The sequence below is a fragment of the Sminthopsis crassicaudata genome, chromosome 2 (assembly GCF_048593235.1).
Source record: "Sminthopsis crassicaudata isolate SCR6 chromosome 2, ASM4859323v1, whole genome shotgun sequence".
Taxonomy (NCBI): Eukaryota; Metazoa; Chordata; class Mammalia; order Dasyuromorphia; family Dasyuridae; genus Sminthopsis; species Sminthopsis crassicaudata.
The window spans coordinates 35,647,705-35,668,332 of record NC_133618.1 but is presented as its reverse complement, the minus strand read 5'-3'; the positions used below and the strand labels follow the sequence as shown (position 1 = coordinate 35,668,332).

At 38.3% G+C, this 20,628-nt stretch overlaps 1 pseudogene; it reads right to left on the bottom strand.

The window, feature by feature from the left end:
• Positions 1–19,781: 19,781 nt before the first annotated feature.
• On the bottom strand, positions 19,782–20,353 carry LOC141554608 (RNA polymerase II subunit A C-terminal domain phosphatase SSU72 pseudogene; annotated as a pseudogene).
• Positions 20,354–20,628: the final 275 nt, after the last annotated feature.

The following is a 20,628-nucleotide window of genomic DNA, read 5'->3' as shown; positions in this document are numbered from 1 at the left end:
TAGGATCAGGGTCTTATATCTTAGACCTTAGGCTATACTTATTCCCTCCATGTTTATTGGGATAAAGGTCTTTATCTATTTTAGACATCATTAGAATAGCAGGAGCCTCTCTAGTACCTCCCATTTTGTCATCCTTGGTGCCTCCCCCCATTAGGTCAGCCCCACACAGGTACCTCCCCCATTATGTCATTGTTATCCCATAAAAGAATGCTGTATCAGATAGTCAGGGCTGGATTCTTTGAAATGATAGTCTCGTTCAGCCCTGGGACCAACATGGATCCACTGGTCCCAGCAAATCTCTCCATTTAATAAATTCGGTATTGAATACTCTCTAATCTCTGTCTTGCTCAGTTTGTCAAGCATTACAAGAGAACAACAACTGCCTCTCAGTTTCCTTGTATCATGCTTTCACAAGAGGAGATTCACTCTGGGTTGGATCTTCAAGAAGCCACTGTTAGGCGGCTCCCATGTATTTCAGCAGCTCTCCCGTGCATTCCAACAAATGTTGGCTTCGTCCCACAGGTCATGTCACTTCCCGAAACTTCCTGTATCTCCAGGTTCAAATTTCATTCCTCCAGAGATCAAATGGCCTCCCCAAGGTCCCAGTTCTGGAAACAGGGATCATGTGACATTGTTGAGAAATACTTCATCCAATCATTCCCATTCAAAGTCTAAAAAGGATAGTTTTGTTTTAAGTTACAATGTTGTAGTATAAATAAAACCTATGTAGTCAAGAATAAAAGGACTGTAGAAAATTGGGGGGAAAAACTTTCATGGACAATCTCTCAGGATGTAATTGGGTTAGAATACTGCTATTGTGTAAGAAATAATGAGCTGGTTAATTTACAAATACGGGGAAAAAATTTGGCCTATGAAGGAAGATGGTACCCAGTCTCTGAGAAACAGATGACAGGTGGAAATAATCATAGTATGGTCTTAAATATATGTGAATGCATATGAGTGTGTGTGTGTGTGTGTGTGTGTGTGTGTGTGTGTGATTATAGATATCTATGTTTAATTGTAGCTTTCTTTAGAGCATTGGGGACAGAGAGGGGGACAATAAAGTAAAAAGTACACAGTATAGAGCAAAGGAAAATCAACAAGAAAGCAAAGAAAATGCAGGCTGCTTTGAAGAAATATGTAATATTTATTATACAGGTTTTCCAAAAATGAAAAGTTACTGTTTTCTATTAAATCCTGTCCTGATGTCTGCTGTGTACATAACAATGTTTTCCTTTTTTCTTTTTAAGTATAGTTAGGGATAATCTGATGCAGCTTCCTAATTTTACTAATGAATGAATTAAGATCCATTCTATAATTCTAGCCAATAAATATTATCTATATTTTTTTGGTGATAAAAGCAACTATAAGAGGGGAAGCTAGGTGGCACAGTGGGCAACCACCAATCCTGAAGTCACTTCATAACTGTATGATCCTGGGCAAGTCACTTAACCCCAAATTGACTAAGGGGAAATAAAGCAAATATGAGAATACAAGTAATTTTCCAATTAATAGTCAAACTACTAATAGTTATATAAAAATGCTCTAAATAATGACTGATTAGAGAAATATAAGTTAAAACAACTGAGATATTAGCAGGCACTGATCATAAGAACTAACATGATTGAAGGGGAAATGACACATTTTGGATTGAATGGCAACAAATTGGGATACTGATAAGTAAATCTATCTCCAGAAAACAAAAAGGGGGACAGAGAAGAGAAGATCTCAGACAGGATCAAGGTAGCTGTATTAAATTATTAATCCTAAATATCTCTAAAGTAACAATGCTTAAAAAAAACAATAATATTAACATATTAGTCTAGGGTGGGAAAAGGGAAAAGGGATTTAAGAAGGGTTATGATTACTGGAGCTGGAAGATTGGAATAATTCTTGAATTCTCAAATGGTACTTAGGGTATCCTCATTTTAAATTCCCTATACATTACATGTTTTCACTATAAGTAGGAAAATAAGTGTCCACTAATTCTAAGAAACCTTCAGATCACTTCCTTATCAATATTTCCAACACTTTGGCCCTCCCTCTTATCATTCTTGCTTTTTTGCTAATCTTAAAAATGTAATTATTTATGGAATCCTTCCCTAATTATAATGTTCTATTGTCTCCAGAAACTGCCAATCACTCTCTGGGAGGAGATCTGCTGTCTCAACTCAATCTCCCAGCCAGACTCTTCTACCTCCAGAGTAGACTACTCCTCCAGACCCAACTCTGTCCTAGAGTAGACTAATTCCTTGCTCAATGTTGTCTTCTTTTATCCTCCCAGAGAATGGGCTGGTGAGAACTCAAGGGCTTGTGGGAAAATTAATTCAACCAATGAACTTGCTCCTATTAAAGGTTGTGTAAACTCCTTTTCATATGTAAACTCCTCTTCAGAAGTTCAAAGGGGTAAACTCCCCTTAAAGGCCAGAACCAAAGGTGGGAACTAGAGAATTGTTAAGTACCAACTTAGCACTTAGTAAGAACCTAACTCAGACCTTTTCTGGTGAATTTCAAGGATGGCTTCTGTTGGTAATTATTTGTGGGTTTTTAACGGTGAAGCATTAATTCAGAGGCTTGTAATGTAGTAAATTCTGAGAGAAAATGTGGAGCTCCAGTAGATGTGTGTGTGTGTGTGTGTGTGTGTGTGTAAACTATAAAAAATCAGTAGGAGTTTGACTAAGCAACACCTGGTTGAAAGTGCCACCCCTAATTTTTTCCACCTCTGTAAAGTTTGGCAAATATAAGAACTTTTTGCTTAGGTTTTTCATCTGTCAAATAAAGGTTTTGGACCAACTAGCCTCTCTTTTACTTTAGCTTTGGAATCATTGATAAGGAGATCCTATGTCATTTAAGCCTTTTCTTTAAGTCATTTTTTTTAAATGATAAATGCATACATATTAATTTTTTGATGTAAAATACTCATTGGAGAGAATTTCAACTCTTCTAAATGTATTGGCCTATATATTTGTCCAGAAACTGAAAATATTTATAGTTGGAATGTTTCATTTGGAGTCAGGTCAATTTGATAATACTGGCACCAAGAATTATCACATTATTATTATTTCTTCTCCTTTTTGGTCTTCTCCCTCTCCTCTTCCCTTTTTTCTCTCCCTCTTCCCCCTACTTATTCCCCCACACCCCTTCATTCTTTTTCTATATTTCATTCCCCTTCCCCTCTCACTCCTTGTTGCTCTCCTTCCTCTCTTCCCTTTTCTTGCCTCCCCCAAACCCTCCATGCTTCATCTACTCCTAATAGAAGTTCTTCTCCTCCTTCCCTCCTTCTCCTCCTACTTCTCTTTTTTTGGCCTTCTTTCCTTATCCTCTCCTCTCCTCTTTTTTGTTCTCCTGCTCCCTCTCTTCTCTTTTCCTCTTTTTTCCCACTCCCTGCTTGATTAAGCCTGAAGCCCTAACTTTCTGTTTCCGGGAAATCAGGAGATTTCCATTCCAATCTCTCCAAATAGCAAAAGCCAATTAGATGCCTTCCCCTCCCCTTCTCAATGCTCTTTTACTTGTGATGTAATCTTTTGTATAAAAGCTGTGTATCTTTACTACTTCTTCAGCCCTCCTACCAGGAGCTTTCTCTTTCTTATCTCCAGAGGTCTCTATAAACAACTTTTCTTCTTTTTGCTGAATGATCTCTGAATAGTCATTTTGGGTAAGGGTTTTCTATATCCCTCACAGTTGAGGGCTCTCCAAGATCGAGTGTTTGGGGAAATGGCTGTGTGCTCGCTGGACCAGGACAGGCACCCACACAATAGTTTTCTCCATGGTCTCTGGCTCTAGTTTAGCCGCCTCCCTCCCCTCTTAAACAATGACCCGGGGCAGGGATACTCAGTGGAAAGCAGAATTGAAGATTGAAGGAAGTAGAGGCCTGATGGCCAGCATTTGCAGCCTGAAAGATATGTAGGAGTGTAAACTCAAGGTAACTCTCCTGGGAGTCTGGGGGTCCATTGTTTAGGTGGAGGGAGACCCTGAGGGATTAGCTCTCCTAAATTTGTTTTTGGTTTGGACTGCTGTCGACCCCAATGATAAAGGACCTCATTGAGCAAGCTCTCTGGTCTCTTCAGGGGGGTGAGAGTAACTAAGAACCTCTGCCCTGGCATAAGGGCAATGAAAGGCCTCCATCAAAATCTGGACTGGCTCAAAGGCGGTAATATGGGATAGAAGCAGTCCAAGAATTTGTATCAGGAGGTTAGCTAGGGAGTTCAAGAGTGCAATGAACTTCCCAGATTAAAAAGGGAAGAAAACTGTATATCCCAGGACTATTTGGGTATATCAGACTTAAATCTATATGTAAAAGGTGAAAATAGAGTTTTGCATTTGTCTGTGTATGTATGTCTGCTTGCATTGCTTTTGTTCTGTGTTAAAAGTTAGCAAGCTCATAAGAGATCACAATTCATCCTTTGTGTTAAGGCTGAATTGTTGGGAGTTGGAATTCATTCAGAGTAGTAATTCTTTCATAGTGGCTCAGAATGTATTGGCAATTAGGGAACTAATTCTGGGCTTCTCAAGAAAAGAAAATCTTTTTTTCTCTTTCTCTTCCTCTTCCTCTGGCAGCAGCTCTGCAGGAAGGGGGAGAGAAGGTGAAAAAAATAAAAACATAATTTGAAAGTTTGGAAAATTTTGAGATAATAAAAGAACAGTGGCTATCACTCGTATAAACAAGGAGCCTGTTAATATGACACAGTAGGAGAAAAAAAAATTTCAAGGTAAAACAAGGATTGGTGCTTAACTCTTTTCTGGCTTATCAAACAAAAGAAGTTTGTCAACTGTTTGGTCATGTATACATATATTGTATTTAATTTATTCTCCAACACATTGAACATGTATTGGTCAACCTGCCATGGGGGGGAAGAAGGGGAAAAATTAGCACAAAAGGTTTGGCAATTGTCAATGTTGTAAATTACCCATGCATATATCTAGTAAATAAAAACTATTCTAAAATAAATAAATAAAATTTGAAAAAAAGTTTGAATGGAATAGCATGGGTGATTTTGGGAAATTTCACCAACTAAAGTACTGGTTAATTTTAAAATAACCTTAAATTGGTATTTCTGTTAAGATTGGAAACTTAAGATTGGAATCAACAAATTGTAGCGATTTGAAGGGAGGAAAACAAATAGAGAAAATAGCTGAACAGGGGATCTCTCTGACCTCTTTAACTTGTGGGAAAACTAGGCATACTTCTAAAAAGAAAAAAATGTTCCAGGAGAAGAAAGAAAAATCATTATTAGCAAGTTTGCTTTCATGGAGTTAGAGAACAGAAACTTTAAGAAGGCTAAACTGGGTAATTGTTTGTCTGCAATATTTGATTAAGAGTTTGGGGAACTTCAGAGAAGGAACACTGGGAAGAGAATGCAAATTGTTAGCACTGCTGTCTATCTACCCAGGTTACTTATACCTTCGGAAGCTAATAATTAATGTGCAACAAGAAAATGGTACTTACACACCTATATTGTATCTAGGTCATATTGTAACACATGTAAAATGTATGGGATTACCTGCCATCGGGGGGAGGGAGTGGAGGGAGGGAGGGGATAATTTGGAAAAATGAATAAAAAAAAAAAAGAGTTTGGGGAACTTACTATATTTTAAAGAGGTTCTATAATTTTGATATAATTTTACTGTAGCCTTGCACATATTAGATTTATTAAGAGGATAGAATCTTAAGAATTGTTTGAATATCGTGGCCATGACAACTGAAGAGAAAAACTTTTTTTTATTATTTGATTGGACTTCAAATGAAAATATAGGTTATTAAACAAAATGCCAGTAGCTTACCTTAGCTGGGGGGACGGGGATCTGTGTTACTTAAATGGTATGTTGGTTTCTAGAAGTATTGGCTAATTTGTAAACTATATTATGTTTTTTATAATTTGATTCACACTACTGATCAGAGAAATCCAAATTAAAACAACTCTGAGATACCACTACACACCTGTCAGATTGGCTAAGATGACAGGAACAAATAATGATGAATGTTGGAGGGGATGTGGGAAAACTGGGACACTGATGCATTGTTGGTGGAGTTGTGAAAGAATCCGACCATTCTGGAGAGCAATTTGGAACTATGCCCCAAAAGTTATCAAACTGTGCATACCCTTTGACTCAGCAGTGCTACTACTGGGCTTATATCCCAAAGAAATAATAAAGAGCGGAAAGAGACCTGTATGTGCCAATATGTTTGTGGCAGCTCTTTTTGTTGTAGCTAGAAACTGGAAGATGAAAGGATGTCCATCAGTTGGAGAATGGTTGGGTAAATTGTGGTATATGAAGATTATGGAATGTTATTGCTCTGTAAGAAATGACCAGCAGGAGGAATACAGAGAGGCCTGGAGAGACTTACATCAACTGTTGCTGAGTGAAATGAGCAGAACCAGAAGATCACTATACACTTCAACAACATACTGTATGAGGATGTATTCTGAAGGAAGTGGAAATCTTCAACATAAAGAAGATCCAACTCACTTCCAGTTGATCAATGATGGACAGAGATAGCTACACCCAGAGAAGGAATACTGGGAAGTGAATGTAAATTGTTAGCACTACTGTCTATCTGCCCAGGTTACTTAATACCTTTGGAATCTAATGCTTATTGTACAACAAGAAAATGGTATTTACACACATGTATTATATATAGGTTATATTGTAACACATGTAAAATGTATGGGATTGCCTGTCATTGGGGGAGGGATAGAGGGAGGGGGGGGATAATTTGGAAAAATGAATACAAGGGATAATATTATAAAAATATATATAATATAATTTGATTCAAAATTAATTGTGAATCTTGAAGTTTAAAGTTTAAAAAATTGGTTTAAAGACAAGGAAAAAAAAGATTGATTTACAAAAGCAATTAATATTTTAAATGGAGCTTCTAGTCAAAAGGATTATTGGTTTGGGAGAGTTTAAAGTATGTCCAGAGGGGCAGCTAGGTGGCACAGTGGATGGAGCACCAGCCTTGAATTCAGGAGAACTATCTCACTGTGCATCAAAGAATTCATGCTGGAGATATTCTGTATGAGTGTAAGAAGTGCGGGAAGACCCTCCATTTCAACTCAGATCTTATTGAACATCAAAAAATTCCTACTGGAGAAATATCTCCTATATATAATGAATATGGAACATCTTTTGGACAGAGTGCACAATCTTATATCTCTCAGAGGATTCATAATATAGAGGTTCTTCATGAATGTAAGGAGTGTGTGAAGACCTTCCATTGCTATTCAGCTCTCATTCAACATCAAAGAATTCATACTGGAGAGAAGCCTTATGAATGTGAAGTATGTGGGAAGGCCTTCTGCCAGAATGCAAATCTTATTGTGCATCAGAGAATTCATACTGGTGAGAAACCTTACAAATGTGCAGTATGTGGGAAAGCAGTCTGTCAGAATACAAAACTTTTTTATGCATCAGAGAATTCATACTGGAAAGATTATTCATGAGTGCAAGGAGTGTGGGGAGGCCTTCCATCACAACTCAGTGCTTATTCGACATCAAAGTATTCATACTGGAGAGAAACCTTATGAATGTAATACATGTGGGAAGGCCTATAGGATCAAAGGACATCTTACTGTGCATCAGAGAATTCATACTGGAGAGATTCTTTGTGAATGTAAGAAGAGTGGTAAGAGCCCTTAAATGATTCGATTCTGATTCCCTGCATGAAGTTCAGGGAGTCCTTATATATCCCTCATGGGCGTAGGTCATACTCCTATCCTCTGCAGAGGTCTTTAAGGGAGGCAAAGATTTAGTGTTTTCCTGAGGTAGGGAGAAGTTATGCTGCCAAAGGTTGGAAATGATGATAAGTGGATGGTGGTATTGGGAGATGAACAGAGGGAGCCTATGATGTTGTCCCAACTTATATTGTATAAAGCAGTGTGGAATAATCAGGGCCCAATACATACTTCTTCAAATTCTGTCATTTTGATGGTAATCTCTTTTCTTTTTCCTTTCTTTCTTTGTTTTTAATTAGGATTTTATTGGCATGTCTCAAAATGCCATCAAAAGCCCTGAATTATGCAATTACAAAATTGAGAATTGCTATTTCTTAAGAAGTAATGAGAAGTAAATAACATTCCAGTATTTCAGTCTGAAGCCCAATTCTTCAGAGGTAACAAAACTAGCAATAGTTGAATCAATTTGTGTAAAAACTTAAGGGAAAAATATGGAGGAGGAATTTAATTCTTTTCTATCAATGCAATATTGTAAAGCAGTCATCAGAAAGTACATCCCTTTATGAGCTAGCATACTGTGGAATATAAGTCCAAAAAATGATAGTAGCATTTGATTTAAGTTTTCCTCCATAATATTTTCCTTTGGTATTATCTTCTCAAAACCACCCTCTTTTCTAAATAACGAATTTGGAACTTTCTCCTAAAGAAGCTAAACCCATTTATCAAAGCTTCTTTTGAAAATGTTTTGTAATAATAGCTTTTGATTTTCAAAGTACATGCAAAGATAGTTTTCAAGATTTACCCTTGCAAAATATTGTGTTGAAAATTTTTCTCCCTCCTGTATGAATAAGAAAATTTATGGTTCAGATTCACACTTACAATAAGACACGCAAGAAAAAGAAGATAGATGTTTTATTGATTTATAGAAAAGGCAAATGCATAGGCAATTTGCAGTAACAGAAACAATAGCTAACAAGCCTTCATATTAATGTAATTATAGCAATACTCATGTAAATGTAAAAAGTAGTAGAAAACATTGCCAATTCAGAGAACACCAGCTCCTGAGGTTTTCATCTGGGAGATCTCAGCTTCAAACCTGCTCAAAACCTTTGCCTCTGTTACGGATGGTGCATCTGGGAAATCCTCAACTTCCCCTTAATGAAGAACAGCTGGAGACACTTCCAATATCTCTTCCTTTGCTAAAAAACTGCTCCCAGTTTGGACTTCTTTAATTTCTTTGATTGCATTTGTTTTAGACTTCTTCCACCACAGTATTTTATCACCACACCAACTTACCTTGTGTCTTCCTCCTTGGAACTTTTCTTTTGTGTGTTGCCCTTCCCCCAGCAAGTCCTAAACTCCTAGGTCTCTGGTTTAGATCTCTATCCCCAGTGCTTAGGCACTGGTATGTTGTAGGGGCTTAATAAATGTTGGTTTCCTAGTGAAATTCAGTATTAATTTTTATGGACTCCATCACAAGAAATACATTACTCTGCTTTATTTCCAGATTTGTTTCTTCCTTACTCAAGGATCATAGATAACTTATTGAATCTCACTGGGTTACAGTTTCTTTAGCTACATATTGTAGATATTATAGAAAACATTCCTTCAGCTGTAACAATTCCTGATTTTATACTTATTTTAAGCAGGAATGTACTGCACTTAAATTATATGTATATGTGAATATATTAAGTATGCAAGACATTGATGTATTTAGAAATATTTATATAAATATATAAATATAATAGCACTTATATCAATCACCTATGGGCCTATAATCTGCTTATCTCTGTTATCCATCCATGTGTCCCAATAGTATTACTTAAAATATCATTTCAAAAGATATGTGTGAGTGTGTGTGTGTGTGTGTACAAAATGACAGTGAAAAGACAGTAGGAGTTTGACTAAGCAATACCTGGTTGAAGTTGCCACCCCTAATTCTTTCCACCTCTGTAAAATTTGGCAAATATGAGAACTTTTTGCCTAGGTTTTTGATCTGTCAAATAACATTTTTGGACCAGCTAGCCTCTCTTTTACTTTAGCTTTGGAATCTTTGATAAGGAGATCCTATGTCATTTAAGCCCTTTCTTTAAGTCATTTAAAAAAAGGATCAGTGCACATATATTCATTCTTTGATGTCAAATACTCATGGGAGAGAATCTCAACTCTTCTAAATGTAATGGCCTATACATTTGTCCAGAAAATCAAAATATGGTTGGAATGTGTCATTTGAAGTCAGGAAGAGCTGGATTCATATTCTGCCTAAGGCACCAGCAATTACCACTGCCAAAATCCCTCGACCACTTTTTACTTCCAGAATCAATTTATTCAGGTGCTTCATTAGTGTTTGTTTGTTTTCTTTCCCAAGCCAAGGACATCATCAGCAAAATCTCTTCATATTTCCATATTGAAACATATATTTGAGTAGACAATATTAACCACAGGTCAATTTAATATGACTGGCACCAAGAATTCCCAAATTATTATTATTTGTCCTCCTTTTCCTCTTTTCCATCTCTTCTGCCCTTCTTTCTCTCCCTCCTCCCCCTATTCACTCTCCTAATCCACTTCATTCTCCTTCTGCTTTCCTTCCTCCTCCCCGTCCTTGTCCTTGGTGCTCTCCTTCCTCTCTTCCCCGTTCTGGCCTCCCCCACACCTTCCTGCTTCATCAACTCCTAGTAGAAGTCCTCCTCCTCCTTCCCTCCCTCTCCCCCCTTGTATTTTTTGCTTCAGGTCTTCGGGGTTTTTTCCTCTCTTCCCCCTCATTTTTCTTCTCCTCCTCCCTCGCTTCTCTTTCTTCTTTTTTTCCCTTCTCTTCTTCCTCTTCTTCCTCCTCCTTTTCTTTTTCTTTGCACATGGAAACAAATATCAGCTTTTCAAAAGTGTCCTGCACTAAAATTTGCCTTGTTATTGCCACAAAACATTTAGCAAATGCATCCCAGATGTTGCTTGGAATCAAAATACCTTGTATAACGACCATATAGATGGACAAGTCACTTAAACTCTATTTTTCTTGATTTTCCTATGTGTAACATGCAGATGGTACCAAGACACACTTTCATTGCAAACAGAAGATACTTTAAAATAATGATTCTTCAGAGAAAAGTCTAGTACTAGAGAGGGATGATCTTGATGGTGAACTTCATAAACAATGTACAGATATGTTAACTGATTTTGAACAGTGTGTAAGTTCTTCAAAGAAATATGATGAAAATCATTTACAAAATTTAAGGGGGGAATTGTTGTGTGGAATAGAGAGATATAAGGTGAAGAACTTCCAGTTATGCATGAATTCTTTTTCTGTATTTTATTTTCATTGTTTCCCTGTTTCCCCTATGACCTGTAAAATATGTGCAGGCTCAGATTTACTGGATCCTTGGCCAGCTATTAATATATTGACTTAACTTGAGCTGATCACATTTATCAGTATTTGACATTTATCAACATTTAGTCTATCTGCTTGATTGAGTCTGAAGGCATCTTTTTCTGTTTCCTAGTTATCAGGATCTTTGGGGGAAATTGAAACCTTCTATTCCAATCTCTATGAATACCAACAACAGATTAGATGCCTCCCCTTGCCCTTCTCAATGCTCTCTTTACTTGTGATGTGATCTCTTTTTGAAAAGCTATTTATCTTTACTACTTCTTTGGCTCTCCTACCCCAACCTTTCTCTTTCTCATCTCTTGATGGGATGGCTCATCGTCCAGAGTTTTTCAAGAACTAACTTTTCTACTTTTGACTGAATGATGCCCGAGTAGTTATTTTGGATCTTCTACATGCCTCCCAGTCAGATCTTCCTGACTTCAAAGCTGGTTTTCTATGAAATTCGCCTCCGACATGGCCCCGATTTTGCTTTTTAAGGTCGTTTTTGTACACATGTGTTTGACTTCTGCTAGCTTGAGTTAGATGATTGCTCTTCCTCTAAAATTGAAAATTATCTTTGGGCATGTTTTGAAAATAAAACCTTCAATACACAAAAATAGAAAAGAAAAAAGAAATAAATTGTCCATGTTTCTTCCAAATGGTCAAAGATGTATAATCTATTGTAAACATACTTGTTGCTGCCCCTTTTACTACTCAAACCTGGTGGCTTCCCTGAAAGCTACTCTTAATGCCCGTGCCTCCACTGCATGGCTAAGTCACCCTCACCCATATTTGGCCACCCACCCGCATCCCACAGAGACAGACCACTAGGAGGTAAGGATGAAGTGAAACAAAATTTTATTCTTAGATAGCACATATTGACAAGCCCCTGAGGATCCTGGGCCAGGGAAGATCCTCTAGGGTCTGGGACTGTCAGGTCATAATGTCATTGACCCAAGAAGAGAGAAAAATGACATTGAAAATTGAAATCAAATGGAACGAAAGGAATGTTGGATATTGGTCTTCTGGAGGAGTAGGAAATAGTCAAAATGATACTAATTTTTGCAGTATAGTCATTAAGTTGGGGGGTTTTTTGTTTTTATTTTGTTTCATTGTTTGTTTGTTTTGTTTTGTTTTGTTTTTAATTTGAAGTCTGTTGTGGGAGCCACCTGCTAGTGGCTGCTGGGGATCTCATTCTGAACAGCAGAATACACAAAAGTCAACTGTAAATTTGTCAGAAACTGTCAATGTCCTTACACATATTTCATTTAATCCATAGGAAAACCTGTTCTTTCCTCTCTTTTACATTTAAGAAAACAGGAAAACAGGTTAATTGACTTGAGCAAGATTACACAGCCAATAAGGGTCTGAGACTGGATTTGAACCCAGGTCTTCCTAACTCCATGCCCAGCACTCTACCCAGTAAGTTACATGGATGATAACTACAACAATGGCTGACTTACAATGACATTAACATCTTGTACCTTCAGATCTAAAGAAGTTTATGGTCAAGATGCTGTAGATCCTAATTTAAGCTTTGAGTAAATTTATCCTCTCAGCAAAAGGTCTGAATTCTCAGTCATGTAGAGTTGGGACCACATAATATTATTAGGATTTCCCAACAAGATCATTCTTCTTCCAAGATTCTATCCTGGCCTCAAGTTCCTCACATCCAGTTATATAAATGGCATATCTCTCTCCAGAGGAGCTACCTGGAACCATGATGCATCTCTTTTTATCACCAGAGAAGCTATAGACATAAAAGCGTTCTGGTGACTTTAAATTTTTGACATATTGCAAAAATTGCGTTGCCACAGTATAATAATGAGAATCAAATGTTAAAGTGTAAGGTTCCGTAATCTGTTGGTCATAAACCCTTTGATAATCCCTATGGAAAGTCCTATGGACAATATCCTGGAGCAGTTCGATATTTGGCTTCTGGAGCATTTCTTCCGACTTTTGGATGACTTCTGCTACAAGTCTGCTTTGTCTGGTTATCATAGCTTCCCACTTCTTCTTTTCTTCCATTATTTTCCATTGCAGGGTAGCCTCCAACTCCTTCAGCGTCTGATAGAGCTCCCTGAATGTCTCATCCATCTGCTCGACAGTAAGTTCTTCATGTTGCACTATCTCAGCTTCATCCTTCATACCCAGGAGGTGTTCTTCTATTGCAAGACTTTCTTTCTCAGACAGCCTCCAGTATGTAACTTTGTAGCCAGTGTCCTGCACAGCCCATGCCATCGTTTTTTCTTCCTCTTCTATTATAAGTTCTTGAGTATCTTCCATCAGCTCTTTCAAAAGCTTCCAATACTTCAGGATATACTTCCTACAAAGGAGAGCAGCCACTCCAATTGGCCAATGGATGTGGTTCTCATGATTCTCTGATTGAGAACAGCTCACACAGAGTAGCGCTTTGTTGGTATCACAGAAAAACTTCAGGTCTTCCCCGTGCATCTCACAAAAGCCTTCTCCTTCAGGGAACATGACCATATCAACTTGAAGATTTCTGAGCTGGGAGAATTCCCAGCATGCAGTGCAACATGAAGATCCAAAAACTTTTTTCTGGAGACAAAACTTGCACACGGTGTGTCCACATTCAAGAGTGATTTGCTTAGATGTCTCTCTGAGACAGTCATAACAGATAGTATTTGTCTCTTGTAGCTCTTCAAATTCATTTTCTCTCAGCCTTTCATCCCCTTGGAAATATCTGTCCCTCAAGAAAGCATTGAGTGGAAGCATTTTAGTTCAAAGAAAGCACTGGACTGTTCAGGTACCAAAATGTGAAGTCCAAGCTAGCACCCTGAAGGGCTCAGAATAAGTCCTTGCCCCAAGTTGGGCACCAAAATGGAGTGTCCTGTTGTCTCTCAAATTGTAATCTTTCTCTGGGAGGAATCCTTTTCTCTGTGAGCAGGTTTCTTGGGATGTTTCTGGAGCCTCCAGCCAGAGCAAAGGGAGAATCCTGAATCCTCTTCTTCCTGATTCCTGGCTCCTTTTATCCTCCCAGTAAATGGGATTCTGGGTATTCTAAAGGTGTAAACTACTTTATAGGTGTCAACTCCTTTTAAAGGTGTCAACTCCTTTCAGAAGTTTAAAGGTGTGAATTAAAGATGTGCATTCTGAGCTAGAGAACTGTTAACTACTATGCTAAATCAGACAACTGAGTTAGCACCTAGTGATCCTTACAAGAAACAGTCACAATTTTGTTGTGTTCCATACTCAATTCCCACAGTCCTCTCTCTGGGTGTAGATGGTTCTTTTCATCACTGACCAAGTGGAACTGGTTTGAGTCCTCTCATTGTTGAAGAGACAATTAGCTATTTCTTTTACCCTGGCCGAATCAGGAAGAATTAAATCAAGGGTAGCACATGGTGAATCCAAGGCTAGAAATCTAGTAGTTCTGGATTTGGGTAATTCCTATGCTGGGGGGTAACTATTATTGAATAAACTATGCCAGAGGAAGCAGTGAAGGGGATAACAGAGCAATTGGATGACGTCAGCAGAATGGGAATGGTTCTGAAGAGGTTGTTGGCAAAAGAAAAAAGAAAAAGAAGGGGAGAGAAGGAGGAAAAGGATAGGAGGAGGTGAAGGGGAAAGGAGGGAAAAGAGGAGGAGGAGAAGAAATCTGCTACAATTGGAGCAAGTTGTTATACATTCACTTCTGATATAGCCCTGTCAGAAGAATTAACAGAGAATTCAGGGAGTAATTATCCATTGACTGAATGTCTGGAGTCATGTTTTTTCTCATCCTGACCTTCATAGCAATTGCTGGGATTTTAAATGTAGCAGGAGATTGTCCTATGGGAGATTTGCTCAGAGGTTAATATACTTTTATGAAGTGGGATATAAGAAGTATTATCCAATTTCTAGGGGTTAGAAAAGGCTGTGGAAATTATGAAGTGTAAAAAAAAAAAAAAAAAAAAAAAAACAGTTGGGGGATTGTGACACCCCTCCCCCCTCAGGTCTGAGTAGTGTGAGCTGCCTGCCTCCCTCCCACTGCTTGCCCTCAGCCTGGGCCCAGTCTGTTTGTCCCCTCCCCCAAGCAAACACAAACCTTTTCTGACGAATTTCAGGGTTAGCTTCTGTTGGTAATTATTTCTGGGTTTTTTAACCCAGCATTAATTTAGCATTAATTCGGAGACTTGTCATGAAGCAAATTCTGAGAGAAAACAGGGAGCTCAAGCAGCTGTGTGCCTCCTCTCCGCCATCTTGGCAGGAAGTCTGTCCTTCATTTTCAAAGAGAACCAGGATTTTGGGGAAGTGATACAAGTGAGCTGGATTTCAGGAATGGGAGGGGGAGGAATGGGCAATTTCACTTTCTCCTCTGGAGCCATCTGTGCCTGCTGGTAAGATGGAGATCAAGAGAAATGGAGATGGCCCTGGAAGTGGGGAGTCATGATCAGGTGCTCTATTTGGCATCCAAGAAGTTTTCCAAGTCCATATTGGATGACCAACACTCAAGGAAATTCTAGAAAGGATGGGTTATAGTTGTTTATTTCTTTTCAGAAATAAGTTGAATTACATGACATCTGAGAGCTTTCTCCCCCACAGAAACAACATGAAAGCTCCTTGAGTATAGGCACATCAATTTTCTCCTGGTATTCCAATCTTCCAGTAAAGTCCCTGACAGAGTTCCTACTCTATCATTGTGAAATCAGTCTGCTCCTATGAATTATGGCATCAGTGGGTAGAGTTGGATGAGATAGATGAGGAAACTTAATCTGAGAAAAGTTGGGTTATTTTCCTAGGTCTTGATTTCACACCTCCTCAAAAACTTTGCCTCTGTTGTGGACAGTGCATCTGGGAAATCCTCATCTTCCCCTTATGAAGGTCAGCTGGAGACACTCACTCCCTTCCAATGTCCTCTTCCTTTGCTACCTAACTGCTCCCAGTTGGGACTTCTTTACTTTCTTTTATTGCATTTGTTTCTGACTTCTTGCAGCACTGAAGTTTTATCACCACACCAACTTGTCTTGTCTTGTCTTTCCCCTTGGAACTTTTCTTTTGTGTGGCATTCCCCCATCAAGTCCTAAATTCCTAGGTCTCTGGTGTGCATCTCTATCTCCAGTACTTATGCATTGGTATGTTGTAGGGGCTTAATAAATGTTCCTTTACTCCTGAGATTCAGTGTTAATTTTTTATGGAGTCCATCACAAGAAATACATGACTCCATTTTATTTCCAGATTTTTCTTCCTTCCTTACTGAAGGATTATAGAAATGTTACTTTGTCTCACTGGGTCTCAGTTTTTTTACCTACAAATTGTATACATGATATAAAACATCTCTCATTCCTTCAGTTGTAACAGTTCCTGATTTTATAATTATTTGAAGCAGGAATTTATTGCATTTAAATTATATGTATATGTAAATCTATTATGTATGCAAGACATTGATATATATTTAGAATTGTTCATATAAATATACAAATATAATAGCATTTATATCAGTCACCTATGAGACTATAATCTGCTTGTCTCCTTTATGCATCCATCTGCCCCAATAATATTACTGAAAATATTATCATCTCAAGAGACATGTGTGTGTGTGTGTCTACAAAATGACAATGAAAAGACAGTAGGAGTTTGACTAAGCAATAACTGGGTGAAAGTGCCACCCCTAATTCTTTCCAGCTCTGTAAAGTTTGGCAAATATAAGAACATTTTGCCTAGGTTTTTCAACTCTTGTATAGCCTCTTTTTTATTTTAGCTTCGGAATCTTTGATAAGGAGATCCTATGTCATTTAAGCCCTTTCTTTAAGTCATTTTAAAAAAGGATCAATGCACATATATTCATTCTTTGATGTCAAATGCCCATGGGAGAGAATCTCAACTCTTCTATTTGTATTGGCCTATAGATTTGTCCAGAAAATGAAAATATTTATAGTTGGAATGTGTCATTTAAAGTCAGGAAGGGCTGGATTCATATTCTGCCTAATGCACTAGCAATTATCACTGCTAAAATCCCTTGACCACTTTTTGCTTCCAGAATCAATTTAATCAGGTGCTTCCTTTGTGTTTGTTTGTTTTCTTCCCCAGGCCAAGGACATCATCAACAAAACCTCTTCACATTGCCATGTTGAAACATATATTTGAGTATTTTGACAACAGTTCAATTAAATATGACTGGCACCAAGAATTCCCAAATTATTATTATTTGTCGTCCTTTCCTTCTTTTCCCTCTCCTCTCCCCTTCTTTGTCTCCCTCCTCCCCCTACTTGTTCCCCCACTTCCCTTCATTCTCCTTCTGCTTTCCTTCCATCTCCCCCTCCCTCTCTTTGTTACTCTCTTTCCTCTCTTCCCATTCCTGCCTCCCCAACACTCTTCCTGCTTCATCTACTCCTAGTAGAAGTCCTCCTCCTCCTTCCCTCCCTCTCCTCTCCTTATCTTTTTACTTTTTCTCTTCTTCCTTGTCCTCTCCTCTCCCTCCTTTTTCTTTTCCTCCTCTCTCTCTTCTCTTTTCTTCTTTTTTCCCTTCTCCTCTTCCACTTCTTCCCCCTCCTTTTCTTTTTCTTTTCACGTAGAAACAAATATGAGTTTTTAAAAGTGTCCTGCACTAAAATTTTCCTTGTTATTGCCACAAAGCATTGAGCAAATGCATCCCAGATGTTGCTTGGAATCAAAAACAGCTTGCATAACAACTACATAGATGGACAAGTCTCTTAAACTCTATTTTTCTTGATTTTCCTTTGTGTAACATGGAGATCGTAACAACAAACAACTTCCACAGTGGTAACATTCAAATAAGATTATACTTTAAAAGTGTCTGCCACATATTAATGTCTGATATACATGTTAGTATTGATATCATTATGACTCTGGGAGACTTTTATATTTGCGGGGGTAGGGGGTGGTTTTTTTTTGTTTGTTTGTTTTTGTTTTTGTTTTTGGCTGAGGATTGAGATTAAGTGACTTCCCCAGGGTCACACAGATAGGAAGTATTAAGTGCCTCAGAAAACATTTGATGTCTACTCTGTATAATTACATTAGTAACCAGAATAGTTCAACAGTCCCTATCAAAATATTGCATACAGAAGATGCTAAATATTAAAGTGATGATTCTTCAGAGAAAAGGCTAGAATGTACTAGGGAGGCATGATCTTGATGGTGAAGTTGATAAACAATGTATAGATATGTTAACTGATTTTGAACAATGTGTGAGATCTTCATAGAAATATGGTAAAAATCATTTTCATATTGAAAAGGGGGTTATGTGGAATAGAGAGAGATAAGGTGAAGAACTTCCAGGAATGTATGAATTCTTGGTCTGTATTTTATTTTGATTATTTCCGTGTTTCCCCTATGACCTGTATAATATGTGGAGACTCTTATTTACTTGAGCCTTGGTCAGCTATTAACATATTTCCTTAACCTGAGCTGATGACATTTATCAGTATTTGACAGTTATCAATATTTAGTCTATCTGCTTTATTAAGCCTGAAGGCCTGGTTTTCTGTTTCCTAGAAATCAGGATATTTGGGGGAAATTGAAACCTTCCATTCCAATCTCTATGAATAGCAACAATGGATTAGATGCCTCCCCTTCCCCTTCTCAATGCTCTCTTTACTTGTGATGTAATCTCTTTTTGAAAAGCTATGTATTTTTACTACTTCTTTAGCTCTCCTACCCCAAGCTTTCTCTTTCTTATCTCTTGATGGGATGGGCTCATCCTCCAGAGGTTTTCAAGAACTAACTTTTCTACTTTTGACTAAGTGAAGTCTGAGTAGTCCTTTTGGGTAAGGGTCTTCTACATCCCTCCCAGTCAGATCTTCCTGACTTCAAAGCAGGTTCTCTATCCAATTCACCACCCAGCTGCCCCAGAATTTGTTTTTTTTTTTAATCCTTTTTGAACTTATGTGTTTGACTTCTGCTAGCTTGAATTGAATGATTGCTCTTCCTCTAAAGTTGAAGATTATCCCTGGGTATGTTTTGAAAATAAAAGATTCAATGCACAAAAATAGAAAAGAAAAAATAACTTTTCCAGGTGTATTCCAAGTAATCAAGAAGGTATAAATCTATTGTAAACATTCTTGTTGCTCCCCCTTTGACTACTCTAACCTTGTAGCTTCCCTTAGAGCTATTCTTAATGCTCGTCCCTTGACTGTATGGCTAAGCCACACTTACCCATATTTGGCCACCCACCCACATCCCACAGAGACAGACCACCAGGAGGTAAGTGTGAAGTGAAAGAGAAATTTATTCTTAGATAGCACATATTGATAACCCCCTGAGGATCCGGAGGAATGGAAGATCCTCTAGGACCTGGGACTGTCAGGTCCTAATGGGATTGACCCAAGAAGAGAAAAAAATGACATTGAAAATCTAAATCAAAAGGAAAGAAAGGAATATTAGAAACTGGTCTTCTGGAGGAGTAGGGAATAGTCCAATGACCTTGACACACATGATTCTTTCAACTATAGAGGAAAGAAATTTTGGCTTCAGTAAATTCAGATTGTGTGGAGGATAGTCTTCCTACTTTCCTCCTCCAATTCTGGTAACAGTTCACCAGTCTTGGTTTTCACATCTTCTGTCTGCATACACTGACAAGCTTCTTCTGTGGCTTTTTACTCATTGTCCTGAATGTCCACATGAATCCTATGGACTGGCTGCAAAGTATCTTGATTTCTGGAATACACCTAGACTTTTTTTAACTCTGAAGGGAAAAAAAACAATTTGTAGCTTCGGTAAAAACAGGGTATGGAGCAAAGGCCTATCATGTTTCTCCTCTAATTTTAGTAACAGTTTATCTATCTGAGTTTCCATGTTTTCCAAACTCTGAATAAGTGACAGAGTTCACAGATGAGAAAGGCTCCTAGAATGGCTTCTTCTTCATTGTCCTCAATGTCCACATTAATCACATGCACTGGCTTCTGAGTCTCCTGATGCCTGGAATTTACATGTTCTACTACCTTGTCATAGACTCTCTGTTCACAGGTAATGATGAGATCAAACTCATCCCTGCATTTCTGGAACCTCTCTGGCCGGGGCTTGATTCTCTTATTTCTGCTCATCATGGACAAAACCCCATTGTCTCTATAGAGTTCTGCATCTTTTTTAAGAAGATCATTGTACATCTGATGATAGGTCATTTTGAAATCATAGACATTAGGCTGGTCTGCTGTGGGTCCCAGAATTTTACAGAAGTTCCTGCTCCAAAAGATGTGACTCGAAATCCTCTTTTTTTGAGGACACTGTGAGCCTCCATGCTCCAGTTCTGGTTACTGGAGCACACCACAGCCACTTTCAGAGCAGAAGACAGCATGGTAGTGGTGAGAGCAACCCGAAGAACAAAGTTGGTGAAAGCAGCAGAAAACAGGAGATTGGGGGATCCAGTGGACAGTTAAAGCAACAAACAGTCTCAGCTGGCCAAAGCAGAATGGAGCTGTTCCTGCAGCCAGGCTGAAAAAATAGGCACCTTCCTGACTGGAGGGACAAGGTGGGGGAAAGCAGCAGCTAAGAGGAGACTGGGAGAACCAGTGGAGAGCTAAAGCAACAGCCTCAGCTGTAAGAAGAACGAAGCTGCACCTCAGCCAGGCTGTAGAAATACTTCCTTGGCCTGAGACCTTCCTTATGTCATCCTGGAAATGAGAGATG